Source organism: Canis lupus, chromosome 23 (genome assembly GCF_003254725.2).
Source record: "Canis lupus dingo isolate Sandy chromosome 23, ASM325472v2, whole genome shotgun sequence".
In the NCBI taxonomy this organism is placed as follows: domain Eukaryota; kingdom Metazoa; phylum Chordata; class Mammalia; order Carnivora; family Canidae; genus Canis; species Canis lupus.
The window spans coordinates 30,491,562-30,503,834 of NC_064265.1; positions in this window are offsets into that span (position 1 = coordinate 30,491,562).

Genomic DNA, 12,273 nt, shown 5'->3' on the forward strand with positions numbered 1-12,273 from the left:
TAACCAAGTACCACAAACTGCATGGCTTAAAATAACAGAAAACTATTCTTTTACAGTTCTGGAATCAAAAGTCCAAAATTTAAAGTGTCAGCAGGTTTGGTTCCTTCTGGGGCTGTGAGGGAGAATCTATCCCATGCCTCTCTTTTAGCCTCTGATGGTTTGCTGGCAATCTTTGGCATTTCTCAGCTTCTTGGTACATCACCTCGATCTCCTGTCCACATGGCATGCTCCCTGTGTGTCTGTCTCTGTGTCCAAATTTCCCACCCTAGGGCAGCCCGGGTGGCTCAGCGGTTTAGTGCCGCCTTCAGGCCAGGGTGAGATCCTGGAGACCCAGGATCGAGTCCCACATCAGGCTCCCTGCATGAAGCCTGCTTCTCCCTCTGACTGTGTCTCTGCCTCTCTCTCTCTCTCTCTCTCTCTCTTTCTGTGTCTCTCATAAGTAAATAAATAAAATCTTTGAAAAAACAAATTTCCCACCCTAATTGACCCCGTCTTAAGCTCATCATCTGCAAGGCCCCCATTCCCAAGTAAGGTCATATTTACAGGTACTGGGAGTTAGGACTTCAGCATCTTTGAGGGAGCACAAGTAAAACCATAACATTGAGCATTTAGTAAAAACAGATAATATCCATTAAATGCCAGGCATTTGCTATGATAGATATTTTATATACATTATTCCTAATCTTCAAAAAGATTTCCTAATTTTATAGCTGTAGAAACAGGATCAGAAAGATTACAGGGCTTATCCTAACTCACATAGCTAGAAAAGGTAGGCTCTGGAATCAGATAGCCTGGCTTCCCCACTTGGCTGGGAGGGAGGCCTTGGGCAAGTTACTTAACCTCTCTGCACCTCTGTTTCTTCATTTGTGAAGTGAGGATAATAATAATTGTGCCTCCATCCATGCTAAGTTGTCACAAAAATTTTAAAAGATACTGCACAGAGCCTGACACATAGTAAGGACTGAACTCATGTAACTGTTATTATAAGTAATGGAGTCAAGATTTAAATCCACATCTCCTTAGCTTGGATACCTTCATTGTCTCCTCTATGATTTAGCATAACTAGGTGCCAGGCACTTCTTCATCCATTATCTCACTGAACCCTCACAATACCTGGGAAGTCAGTGTTTCTGGCTGTATTTTATGGATGAGGTAACCGAGATACAGAGAGGTGAGGTGACCAGACCAAGGTCACCTAGAAAATAAAACCTTCCCTAGCTCTGCTGACTCTAATATAATTTTCCTATATGTAACCCCTTATCCCAACACACAGATATAATGTAGTGGAACAGTCTCCTCTATCATGGTTTGCTAATAATCTCTGGATCCAAGGTAGTCAGTCAAGATTATGAGTTCATTCAGTGGCCCACCCGAAGACTATGGCAGGCAAAGAATTCTGTTTCCATTATAGCTGGTGCTGGTTCAGAAAGGTCAGTCCAGAAGATATACTATTTTTTCTTGAGAAAATCCTTCAGAAGAACACACTCTTCCTCTCTCTCTCTTACACACACACACACACACACACACGCAGAATGCTTATACTAGACCTCACCCTTGGACCAAAGTAATAACCGTTGAAAGGATATGGGTTCTATAAGAGTTCTCAGAAAGCCCAAAAAGAACCAACTGCTAGGTCCAATCCAAAATTCCCTGGAAAACTAAACTAGGGTAGAAAAGATTCAAAAAGGCAAAAATAAAACCCCCGAAACCATGTAAACACCTCAGTGATAAACTCCCTCAGATTTCTCTGTCAGGACAGAAGGAGAGACAAAGCAGCTAGATTCTCTGGCCGGGTTTTTCCTCATCTTTCTTCTGCTGCCTCTGCCCCAGCCACTCTTCCACACCACAGCTCAGCCCTACAAACAACTAAGCAGAGTGCCTTTGGAATAATGGCCACCCACAGGCCTGTAGACAGGTTTTGTTTAGCCTGCACACAGTGTTTAAGTTAGTTAACATTTTCAAAAGGAGACATTCCACTGAAGACTTCCTGTGTTTTTCTTCTTTTGGAAAATCGAAAGTTCTGGCCAAGTGGCTCCATATCCCCCAAGTGGCAACTGTGAGCCAAAGCTGAGTATGGCTGCCTCCAAGCTGATTATTTTTATACCTAGACCACTTGACTCATTTATCTTCCCTGCCTGAGCCTTCTAAGCATGTGAGGTTTTCACTCAGGCAACTGAGACCTACTCTCTGCTACCAAATAAAATAGATCTCGGTTCACCTCCCCTGGCATTCAAAAGTCCTTCATGGCATGGCTTATCCAAACTCAGCACCAGTGACTATGCTTCATTCCAAATTTATCTATTCCTTCATCTTCAAACAGGTCCCAGATTTTGCCTCACTGGTTCTTTGGCTGGGGCTTCTTTATTTCCTCTAAGATGCCTTCTATCCCAGCGTGGCCAGAACTCTTCCGTACCCCTTGAGGTACATACAAAGACCTTTTCAGAATCTCCCAAACAGATGCAAGCTCTCTTTCTTTCTATACTCGAAAGCACCTTCTCATTTTGAAGTACTAGCTCTGGGCTCTCACAGCTTTGCACATCTGCATATTGCAATTTCTCTTCCTGTGATTCATCCCCACTGGCCAGTAGTGGCTCCAGCTGGGCACACACCCTTGTGGTTGGCTTCATCACAGCATTAGACCAGTGAATAAGGATGCTGTCTTGACCCTTCAGACCAGCTCCATCGCCACTGATCTAATGCCTCAGTTCATGCCACATGGAGCAGAAGAACCGCCTGGCTGAGATTTGCAGATTCCTGACTTTTGTGACAAGTGTGAGATACAGTAAAAGGGTTGTTGTTAAAGCTACTAAGTTCAGGGTACACCTGGGTGGCTCAGTGGTTGAGCATCTGCCTTTGGCTCAGGTTGTGATCCCGGGGTCCTGGAATTGAGTTCTGGAATCCTGGGGTCCTGGAATCCCACAGGGAGCCTACTTCTCCCTCTGCCTATGTCTCTGTGTCTCTCATGAATAAATAAATAAAATATATATATTTTTAAAAAGCCACTAAGTTTTAGGCCGTCTGTTACATAGCAGTAGATGACTGAGACAGTGAGGAAAATAACAAAGTTTTTAATCTTGTTATTATTTTCTTCAGATATTTTTATGAAAGTAAAAATATGCACATGCACACACACGCAACTTGGAGAAGAGGAAGAGAACTAGTATTTATTAAGTTTCTAATTTGATTTCTGTCTGGCACTTTTATATGCATTATCTAATACTCAAGACAATCCAGCTTATATTATTATTTACAACTAAACAAAGAAGTGAAAGCCCAGAGAAGTTCAGTAACTAGCAGATGATCACACAGCTCATGAGTGGGGGAAATGGAAATTGAACGCCCAGTCTGGTCTATCCAGCTACAAGATCCATGTCATTGTTATTACCTCACCTCCCTATACCATGTCTCTGGGCTCAGATGGTGGTCTACACTCCACTTAATGTGACCCCATATGTGGTCTCTACATGTTGCTGTAAAGCCTTCAGACCTTCCTATCAAATAGCCATATACATATATATTTTTAAAGATTTATTTATTTATTTGAGAGAGAGAAATCAGGGGAGGGGCAGAGGGAGAGGGAGAGGAATCTCAAGCCAACTCCCTGCTGAGCACAGAGTCCAACACAGGGCTCCTTCTCATGATCCTGAGAGGGACCTGAGCAGAAACCAAGAGTCAGACTCTTAACCAAATGAGCCACTCGGTGTCCTATTAAATGGCCATATATTTTTCCAATATTAGTTTACACACCATTCCCCTCCTGTTGAGAATTTGCATTCCTTCCAAATCTTCTTGCCATTAAAAGAATTCTGACAGTTGCATCATGCCACAAAGAGTAGGAATTCTAAAGGGCGGGGTGAGCTTTTCTTAGGTATCTTGGGTCTTACCAGGAATCTCATCTACGTGACTCCTCCAGCCCTCTCCATCCACCCATCCTCTCCACCATGTCTACACAGTCGTCTAAGGAGAGTGTCCCAGGTGGAGAAGGGAAAGAAGAGAAAAACAATTTCAAACAATTTCCTTGAAACCCACACCCATTCACCCTAAATGAGTTAATCACCTTTTATCAATTTAATGCAGATCTCATTAATCTTAAATAGCTTTGACAGCTGGAAAAATGAAGATTGTATCAGGATTCTTGTTGATTTTGAAAAGATTACAAATCCTGTTATTTCTAAAGGGCCAGGTAAAAGGTTTTTAAATCCCGTTTAGAATTTTAGCTGATATCTGAGAGCAGTGGGTAGCCATTAAATGGTTTTAAACAGAGGAGTGATGACCTAATCTGATTTTTTTAATCTAGAAAGAACACACTACCCTGGTTGGAGGGCAATCACAGGATTAGTGATTGAGAGGATGGAGGGTGGGGATAGAGAGAACTCTAGCACAGGTTGCTGGGTAGGATGAGTAGCAGGGATGGAATAGGGGACCAGGTGAGCTAGGGGCACCTGAGGGCAGCGCCTGGGCCAGGTTCACTTCTGCTGGGATCAGGGACACAGACCTGAGAGGGAGGACCCCATAGGCCAGGAGTGAGAGGGATCTGGAAAGCTGGAGCAGGCCCAGAAGAGGACGTGAGGACCCTGGGGAAGGCCCCTGAGGCTGTGAACCCTTTCTTTCCCAGGGAATCTGGAACTACCCTATCTTAAGGGGCTCTTTGAGCTGTGCCCTATTAAATGGCCATATATTATTCCAATATTAGTTTACATACTATTCCCTTCCTGTTGAGCATTTACATTCTTCCAAATCTTCTTGCCATTAAAAGAATTCCCTGTTCCTGGAGGGTTTCAGTTCAAAGACTCCCACTGATTTTAAACTTACGGGAAAGCACTACCCCCAGATGGAGCCCCAGGAAGAAAATTTCCTGGTCTCTGACCTCCCAAAGATCTGCAGCCAGCCAGAGACAAGTGCTAGGGGGACGGGCTCAGATCAGTGCTTTAAGAGAAGCAAATCTAAGCAACCTCGGGGAGACAGAGTTTCATCCCACCTGGGCATGGGAGACGCCTGAAGATGGGATGGGTTTTCCTCTGGGCCAGAAAGAACAGGTTGACTTCCTCAGGTGGGTAAGAGGGAGTAGAATTCTAGGACAGGCTGGAGCTGGGGGAGCTTTGCAACTGCCCGGATTCTTCCTAGGTACAAGGAGATAACAAGTGTTTATGCTCCTCAGACTCACAACCTTGTGAAGTTCTGGGGCAGCAGTCTAACCATGGCCCCAAAGGCTTTTTCAACATCGGTGGCTGAGATAGAAATTTCCTGTGTCATCATCTGGAAGAATTGCTAGCTCAGTCCCTAACTTCCCTGTCGCCCACTGCTAAAAAGTAACTTTCCAGAGCCTGGGGATGAGCATTTTTTTACATTAGCCTCCTCTCTAGCCTGGCTCTTCCTAGCCTACCTGTATTTTTCCTTTTGCCTTCTTTCATTTTTAAGCCTTTAGAGGAGATAAGGTATGTTAAAGTAAGCAAATCTATAAAACACTAAACCGATCAGCTTTCAAAAGAAAGCCAGTGTCCACCAAATCTACAGAAGGGTCAGTGGTGCAGTGAGTCTCGTGGGGGGGGGGGGTATGGGCGGGGGGCTAGATAGGGCCAGGTAGGCAGGGTCAAGGAAGGAAGTCCAGGAAGGAGCAAGCCTGGGCAGGGGGCTCTGGGGACAGCATCTGGAGTGAATTGGGACAGAAGGTCCTCGGGGAACCCAAAAGGTTATTCGTCTAGCTATACTTAAAGTCCCTTCAACTGAGGCTGGTCAGGCAAGTCCAGGTCATTTTTATTCCAAATGTCCTATCCAAGAGTTAGGAGATTTTTAGGCTTCGCATTTTCTACACCCAGGCAATGAGGTTCCCTTCCATGTAGGATATTCTGGGAAATGTGAAGGGCCTAGGGATGTGGAAATTGGGTGGGGAGATGGTGAGAAACCCTCTTGGAACAACTGCAGATTTTCTGCAGTTTGGCAGGTGGAGCAAGGGTAGGTTGGGATCTGAGCTGCTTTGCCATGGGGTGGGGGCAGAGGGGAGGAAGAGGCAAGGTACCACTAAGAGGCTTTAATTAACTTTGCCATTTTATTGAGAATTTACAAGTGGAGTTATTCATTCTTGGGTCGAGCTATATTTGGCAGCAGGTTCAATACATGACATATAATTGTTACATAAATTTGTAATTGTTTACAAATACATGACATGATATTTGTTCCTCTAGGGCCAAGGCCCACAGAGGCCAGTAAGAAGGAGATTTGCCAGCAACAAGGGAGAAAGCCCCAGGCAACCTCACAAAAATGTTCCAGTTTCTAACCTTTCAGCATTCCTCAGGCAGGGCCCCCTATTGTGTGGAAAGGTCCCCAGAGGCCTGTGGGGAGGGACCGCTGAGGGGGCAGATGGCAGAATCGCACCATCTAGGATTAACTCCAGGCAGGAGATTGGGTCATGGTCATCAAAATGCTTGCTTCTGCTGTGTCGTCATCTGACAGGAGGCTTGTGATGATTACCCGAGGAGACCCTTAGCTCCTTCCCTCAAACACCGGACTGAGGAGTCGTGGGCCAGTAAGTCCAGTTCTGTTTGAGCTGAATGGGAGAGAGGCTCCCCAGCTCAAAAGACTGAGTGGAGGGCGCCTGGGTGGCTCAGGGTGTGATCCCGGAGTCCTGGGATCGAGTCCTGTATCAGGTTCCCTGCAGGGAGCCTGCTTCTCCCTCTGCCTGTGTCTCTGCTTCTCTGTGTCTCTCATGAATACATAAATAAAAATCTTTAAGAAAAAAAAAAAAAAGGACTGAGCAGAACAGCAGGTAGCGAGGAGGTGCTCAGTCTGTCACTAGGCAGACCGGGTTCTTTATAGCGGCTATTTTGATCCAGACATTTTGAGGTCACAGACGGTTTAACATGAGTAAAAACTATAGAATCAGATTTGAGAGAAGATGCCAAAATACTAAGTTATTTCATATTTAGTAATTGCAAATATAAGACATGACGCTTTTTTTTTTTTTTTCTCGTCAACAAATGTTCTGCTAGGGCAGGCAGTCCCTCCATAGGCTCTGAGGACCCAGTAATGAAGAAGAAGCAGGGTCAGAGAGGACAGATAAAAGGAACAGTCACCGACCACCCTATATAACTGTAATTCATGATATGTACCTTAACAATAACATGAATACTCTTTTCTTTTTTAAGAGATTTTATTTACTTGACAGAAAACACAAGCAGGGGGAACGGCAGACAGAGGGAAAAGCAGGCCCCTCACTGAGCATGGAGCCTGACGTGGGGCTCGATCCCAGGACTCAGATTATGACCCGAGCCAAAGGCAGACATTTAACCAGCTGAGCCACCCAGGTGCCCCTAAATGTTCTTAATAACAACAACACCTAACCTTGATTGGGCTGATTCCAGGCACTGAGCTGAATGGTCCTCAATTCTTGCCTCATGTAGTCCTCACAACTCCACAGGCAGCAGTGTTCATCATCCCCTTTACAGATGAAAACACCTGAGGTGCAGAGACTTGCTGGGAAGAGGCAGAGCTTTGATTCAAATCCAGGTCTGACTCCAGAAAGCAGACACTTGACCCTAAAGTAAAAAGCAGGAAGAAGTAAAGGATTTGCCTTTGGCACGGGAGAGGTCTCTCTGCGGATCCTATACCCTCATCCTTTCCCTGCTTTTTCAGCCCTAGTAGGAATGACAACACCATTGACCTACTGACCTGGTAACCCGGGCCAGAGAATTTCACATCTACTTGTTTGGGTCATGAAACAGGATCAGGAATAGAGTTAGGGTCAAGAACAGGATAATCGTGCCTTTCCAACATAATTAGATCCCTTGCACTCTGTGATCAAAATGATTGAGTCAGAAGGTTTTGCTTAGTGCCAGAGCCATCTGACTTGCTCTCAAAGAGGTCACCCAGGGTAGTTTTACTTTGATGAATTTACCAGAGAGCTGAACCTGTTTCACAGCCAAGTCAGTGCTTCTGAGATCCAGCTGCCTGGAGAAGCCTGACTCCCAGCTATCCAACTCCTAGAAGGCTGAAGTATATACCCAGATACTCGCGCATTCATTATTGGTAGGTGTTAGTCCTTCAGTTAACTAGAACACTCCTCCCCACCCAACAGGGGCACCCTTTTCCCCATATCAGCAATCAGAGAGCCAAATCGGCCATCAGCTGGCTGGTGGGTGAGTTTATCCCAACAAGAGTTAGCTGCAGGCAGATTTCATTTAAGTCAGGGTGGGGCTTAGTGAGTCATCTCCATCTCACAGCAGGGCACATCTGTATGAGTTCCAGTTTCCTGTTGCTCTTTCCTGGACAGTGGTGGGGAATAAGTGTCAACCACTGGCCTCTTGGCTTTACCCTACTTATTTTTCCTTTCTATTCTCCAGCCTCCTCCCTCATTCCTGTTTCCTGCATACAATACAGTTGATAAGGTTGCTGATCATTCCATTGTTATTCCATTCCATCAGGGGAGGTGATCTGATGGGGTAGGTGGGTTGGTCCAAGCTCTTTATGCATAAACTTTCTGTTTTCTCGGATATATTAGGTTGAATCATGTGAAATTGCTATTTGGGCAGATCAAAAACAGTCAAAGAGCAGCAATTTTATGTGATTCAACTAACAGCAGACCAGATTTATTAGGGGTGAGTCCAACCCCTTGTTTGCAAGCTGTGGGGACGGGCATATGTGTGTGTATGAAGGATCATATGTGGCAGCCTTTTACGTATCTCTGGAAACAGGCTTCTCTGGTTAGCCACTGGTGTCTGGGACCCTGTTCTTGCCATCCATTCAGCCTCTGATTAGGGCCTTAATGTCAAGAATGAGCTAAGTGGGACTAGAGGTTGAGGAAGAAAGTCAAATTCTTTGTTCTGCATGAGAGTGTGTCCTAAAGCCAACAGAGAAGAATTTTAAGGAACCGCTTTTACATAGTCCACATCTTGCTTATCCTCCTGTTAATGTGAAAAACTTGGGGACTGGGGCACTGGGATGGCTCAGTCAGTTAAGCATCAGGTTCCCTGCTCAGCAAGGAGTTTGCTTCTCCCTCCCCACCCCACCCCCATCTCTGTCTCTCAAATAAATAAGTAAAATCTTTTTTTTTTTTTTTTTTTTTTTTAAGGGAAAACTTGGGGACTAGTGGAGACATTTTACATTCTACAAACATCAAACACCTGTGCGATGCTGGCTGCTGCCCCACACCATTCCTACCTGCCAGTTCACTAGTTGTAGTAGTAGGTACATATACTTGTCGGTTTCTGGTAGCAGTAGCAGCTTACAATGCAGTAAGCTGTGGGAGGGGAGAGCCCATCTCTGACTTACTTATTCTTGACTCCTATTGTAAGGCCTGGCACATGGTAGGTGCTCATCTTTTAAGATGTTTTACGTAAATGAATGAGTGAGTGAATGAAGGAGGTTAAACAACAGGCAAATCATGGAAATACCAGGAAGGCATCAAATACCATAAGAAACCAAAGGTCTCTGGACCTTTAAAGGTCAAGAACCAGGCTGCCTACAGAAGTCAGCAGAGGGTCCCCAGAGGAAGTTACTTGAAGGCATCTGCTCTCCAACTGGAAAAGGTTGGTGGAACAGCTCAGGCAGTAGCACAGTCTGCTTCTCAGATGTGAGAGAGGAAGCCGCAAATGCAAAGAAGCCACAAATGAAAAGTTGCTCCCTATTTCCTGGCAAGCTCTTTGGCCGGCATGAGCTGCATTCCTTTGAGCTGAGCATGTCTGGAATTTCCAGCCTAGGTAGCAGAATGGAACTTGGAACAAATGGCTCAGCAAAAAAGAACCCAGGAACAATGGGCCGGGTCCGGCTGCCCTTTGCCAGTTCTTGGGCTTTCAGAAAGTTGGCTCAGTGGGCCCTGTTGAGGGAGATAAATGATGTCTTTTGGACTGTACCACTTCAGAGGACTCAGAGGGACATTTCCATGTTCAGACAGCCTCAGATTCTTAGAAGATGTGCTGAAATACCTGGGAATGGTCCGAGTCCTCACCACTGTTCAACTTTCCATCTAGCAAGGACAAGTTAAGGTCTGTTTTGCTTTAAAGATGGGGAAGGCCTAAATGTTGGAAGGCAGAGGGCAAGAAATATTCATCAAGACAGAGTGGGAGGATGCTTCGAGGTGAGGGCAGGTGATGATGAGGGGGTGACGGCAGGATTCAGGGTCCAGTATAGCCGATCTAGAGGCTGGTGGCAGGGGAGACTGAAGAGCAACTGGTGGGGATATATGCCATCAGTTTCAGGGCAGAGGATTCAAAGACGAAGGGATCAGCTTCTGGAAGGAAAGAATAACAACAGACAATAACACAACCACAAAGATATTGGTGTCTCTACTGGCCTGACCAGTACATATGACCAAGTTCTAAGAGCATGTCATGAATCACACTGAAAAATGTATTGGGGAATTCTGCGATGTCAACCCTCAATTGCTGATCCTTCTCTACATTTTCCCAAGTCATTAATTCCTTCAAGACACTGATATATTGATGGGGACCTAAGAAGGCAGGGGTACTGAATTTCAGTGATTCATATCTGGACCTTCTTGATTTTAAGGGCAGGAATGACAAATTACTCAAACTAGAATAAGGCACATAACCTTAAATGTAGCTAAATAGGTGCTTCATAGATGAGGAAAGAAAGAACGAAAGTTAGGAATGGAGGAAGGAATGGAGGGCAGAAGGGAAATGAAGAAAAAGAAATTTGATCAGAGATGTTAAGGAAAGTGGGGTGGGGGCAGGACTTAACTTGGCCTGCATCACAGGAAGATAAGTGGTGTCACAGAAGGAAGTAGCCTAGGGCCCATCCTGGGTGGTTAGGGGCAGCTTATGTCTGGGGAATTATACCTAAGCTTATTGTTGCTCAAGGCTAGATCCTTGTTTTACTTTGTTGACATATTCCGGACTTAGTTCTTTAATAGTAGTGGAGGTGGGGGAGGGAGAGGAGACCATCTTAAATGGGGAAACCATAAAGGAAAAGACAAAGGAGTAGCTCCTTTTACTGGCTGTCCTGTGTCTACCCCATGAAGCTACTAACATCATCTGACTCATTTCCTCAGTGGCTGTTCTCTCCCCTGTCCTTAGAAGGAGGAAGTGGAAAGTCTAATACTTTAGTTAGGCCACCCACTTCAAAGGAAAGGATTCCTCTTATTCCCAAGGCCCAAAAAAGTATTTTAGTGCTAATTTAACCAGGATTAACATGGGTATTTTATTCCCATCCTTATGGCACACCATTCTCCTTAGCAGATAGAAAAGCTAAGGATAAATGGCAGCCATCATCTAGACTCAAGTCAGGGCAGGGAGCACTAAAGGGCATGCAGGGCAGCCCGGGTGGCTCAGCGGTTTAGCGCTGCCTGCAGCCTGGGGTGTGATCCTGGAGACCCAGGATCGAGTCTCCCACGTTGGGCTCCCGGCATGGAGCCTGCTTCTCCCTCTGCCTGTGTCTCTGCCTCTCATGAATAAATCTTTAAAAAACAAACAAACAAACAAAAAACAAAAGGCATGCATCTCCCATCCAATGCATGTTAAGCACTGTGCTGGGCAGCTAACAGGTCTTCTTTCCCCTAATACCCCTATTTTACGGATCAGATGTTTGAGGATCAGATTTCTTGAGCTTGACCTTGGTAGACCTATCTAGCAGAGGGTGGAATTCAGACAAAAATCAATCCCCTCCTACCTACCTACTGGCTTATTAAAGATCTTTTCATAAACAAGACCCAAACTCCAAGCCCACTGCTCCTCTTTTCCTAGTAACCATCCCATAAAATGAAAATTAAAAGTTGCTAGACCAGAGGGGGTGGAAGTACAGAACGGAGCGGAGGAGGAGGAGGAGGAGGAGGAGGAGGAGGAGGAGGTACCATCTTTAGCAGCGCTGGCCTTACTAACGCACAGCCTTTCCGTTTTTTGCTAAAGTTCAAGCCGCAAGGCCACAGTTGGCTCGGAGCGAGCACACACGCGTGCACCCCACGCATGCGCTCTGACGGGACCCACCCGCCCCTCTCGCCGGACCTCTTTAGCCAAGTCACCAATTAGCCCTCTAAACGCCCGCCCTCCAGGATAAACCCTTAGCCAATCGGGAGGCAGGAGCCCCCGGGCGCCTCGCTTAGTTAGCATACACCCTCCTCTCCCCGCCCGAGGCCCCGCCCCCCGGGGCCGGGATTGTCGCCTAAGCGCTTCGTCCTGACGCCTGATTGGCTCCCCGGCGAGCCCCGCCCCCGCCCCCGCCCCGCCCGCCGCCCGCCCCCCGCCCCTCCGCGCTCCCACAGCGGCGGCGGAGCTGAGCGCGCAGGCGCGGGCGCTGCCTCTCGCTGCTGGTGGCCCGCCCTCCCTC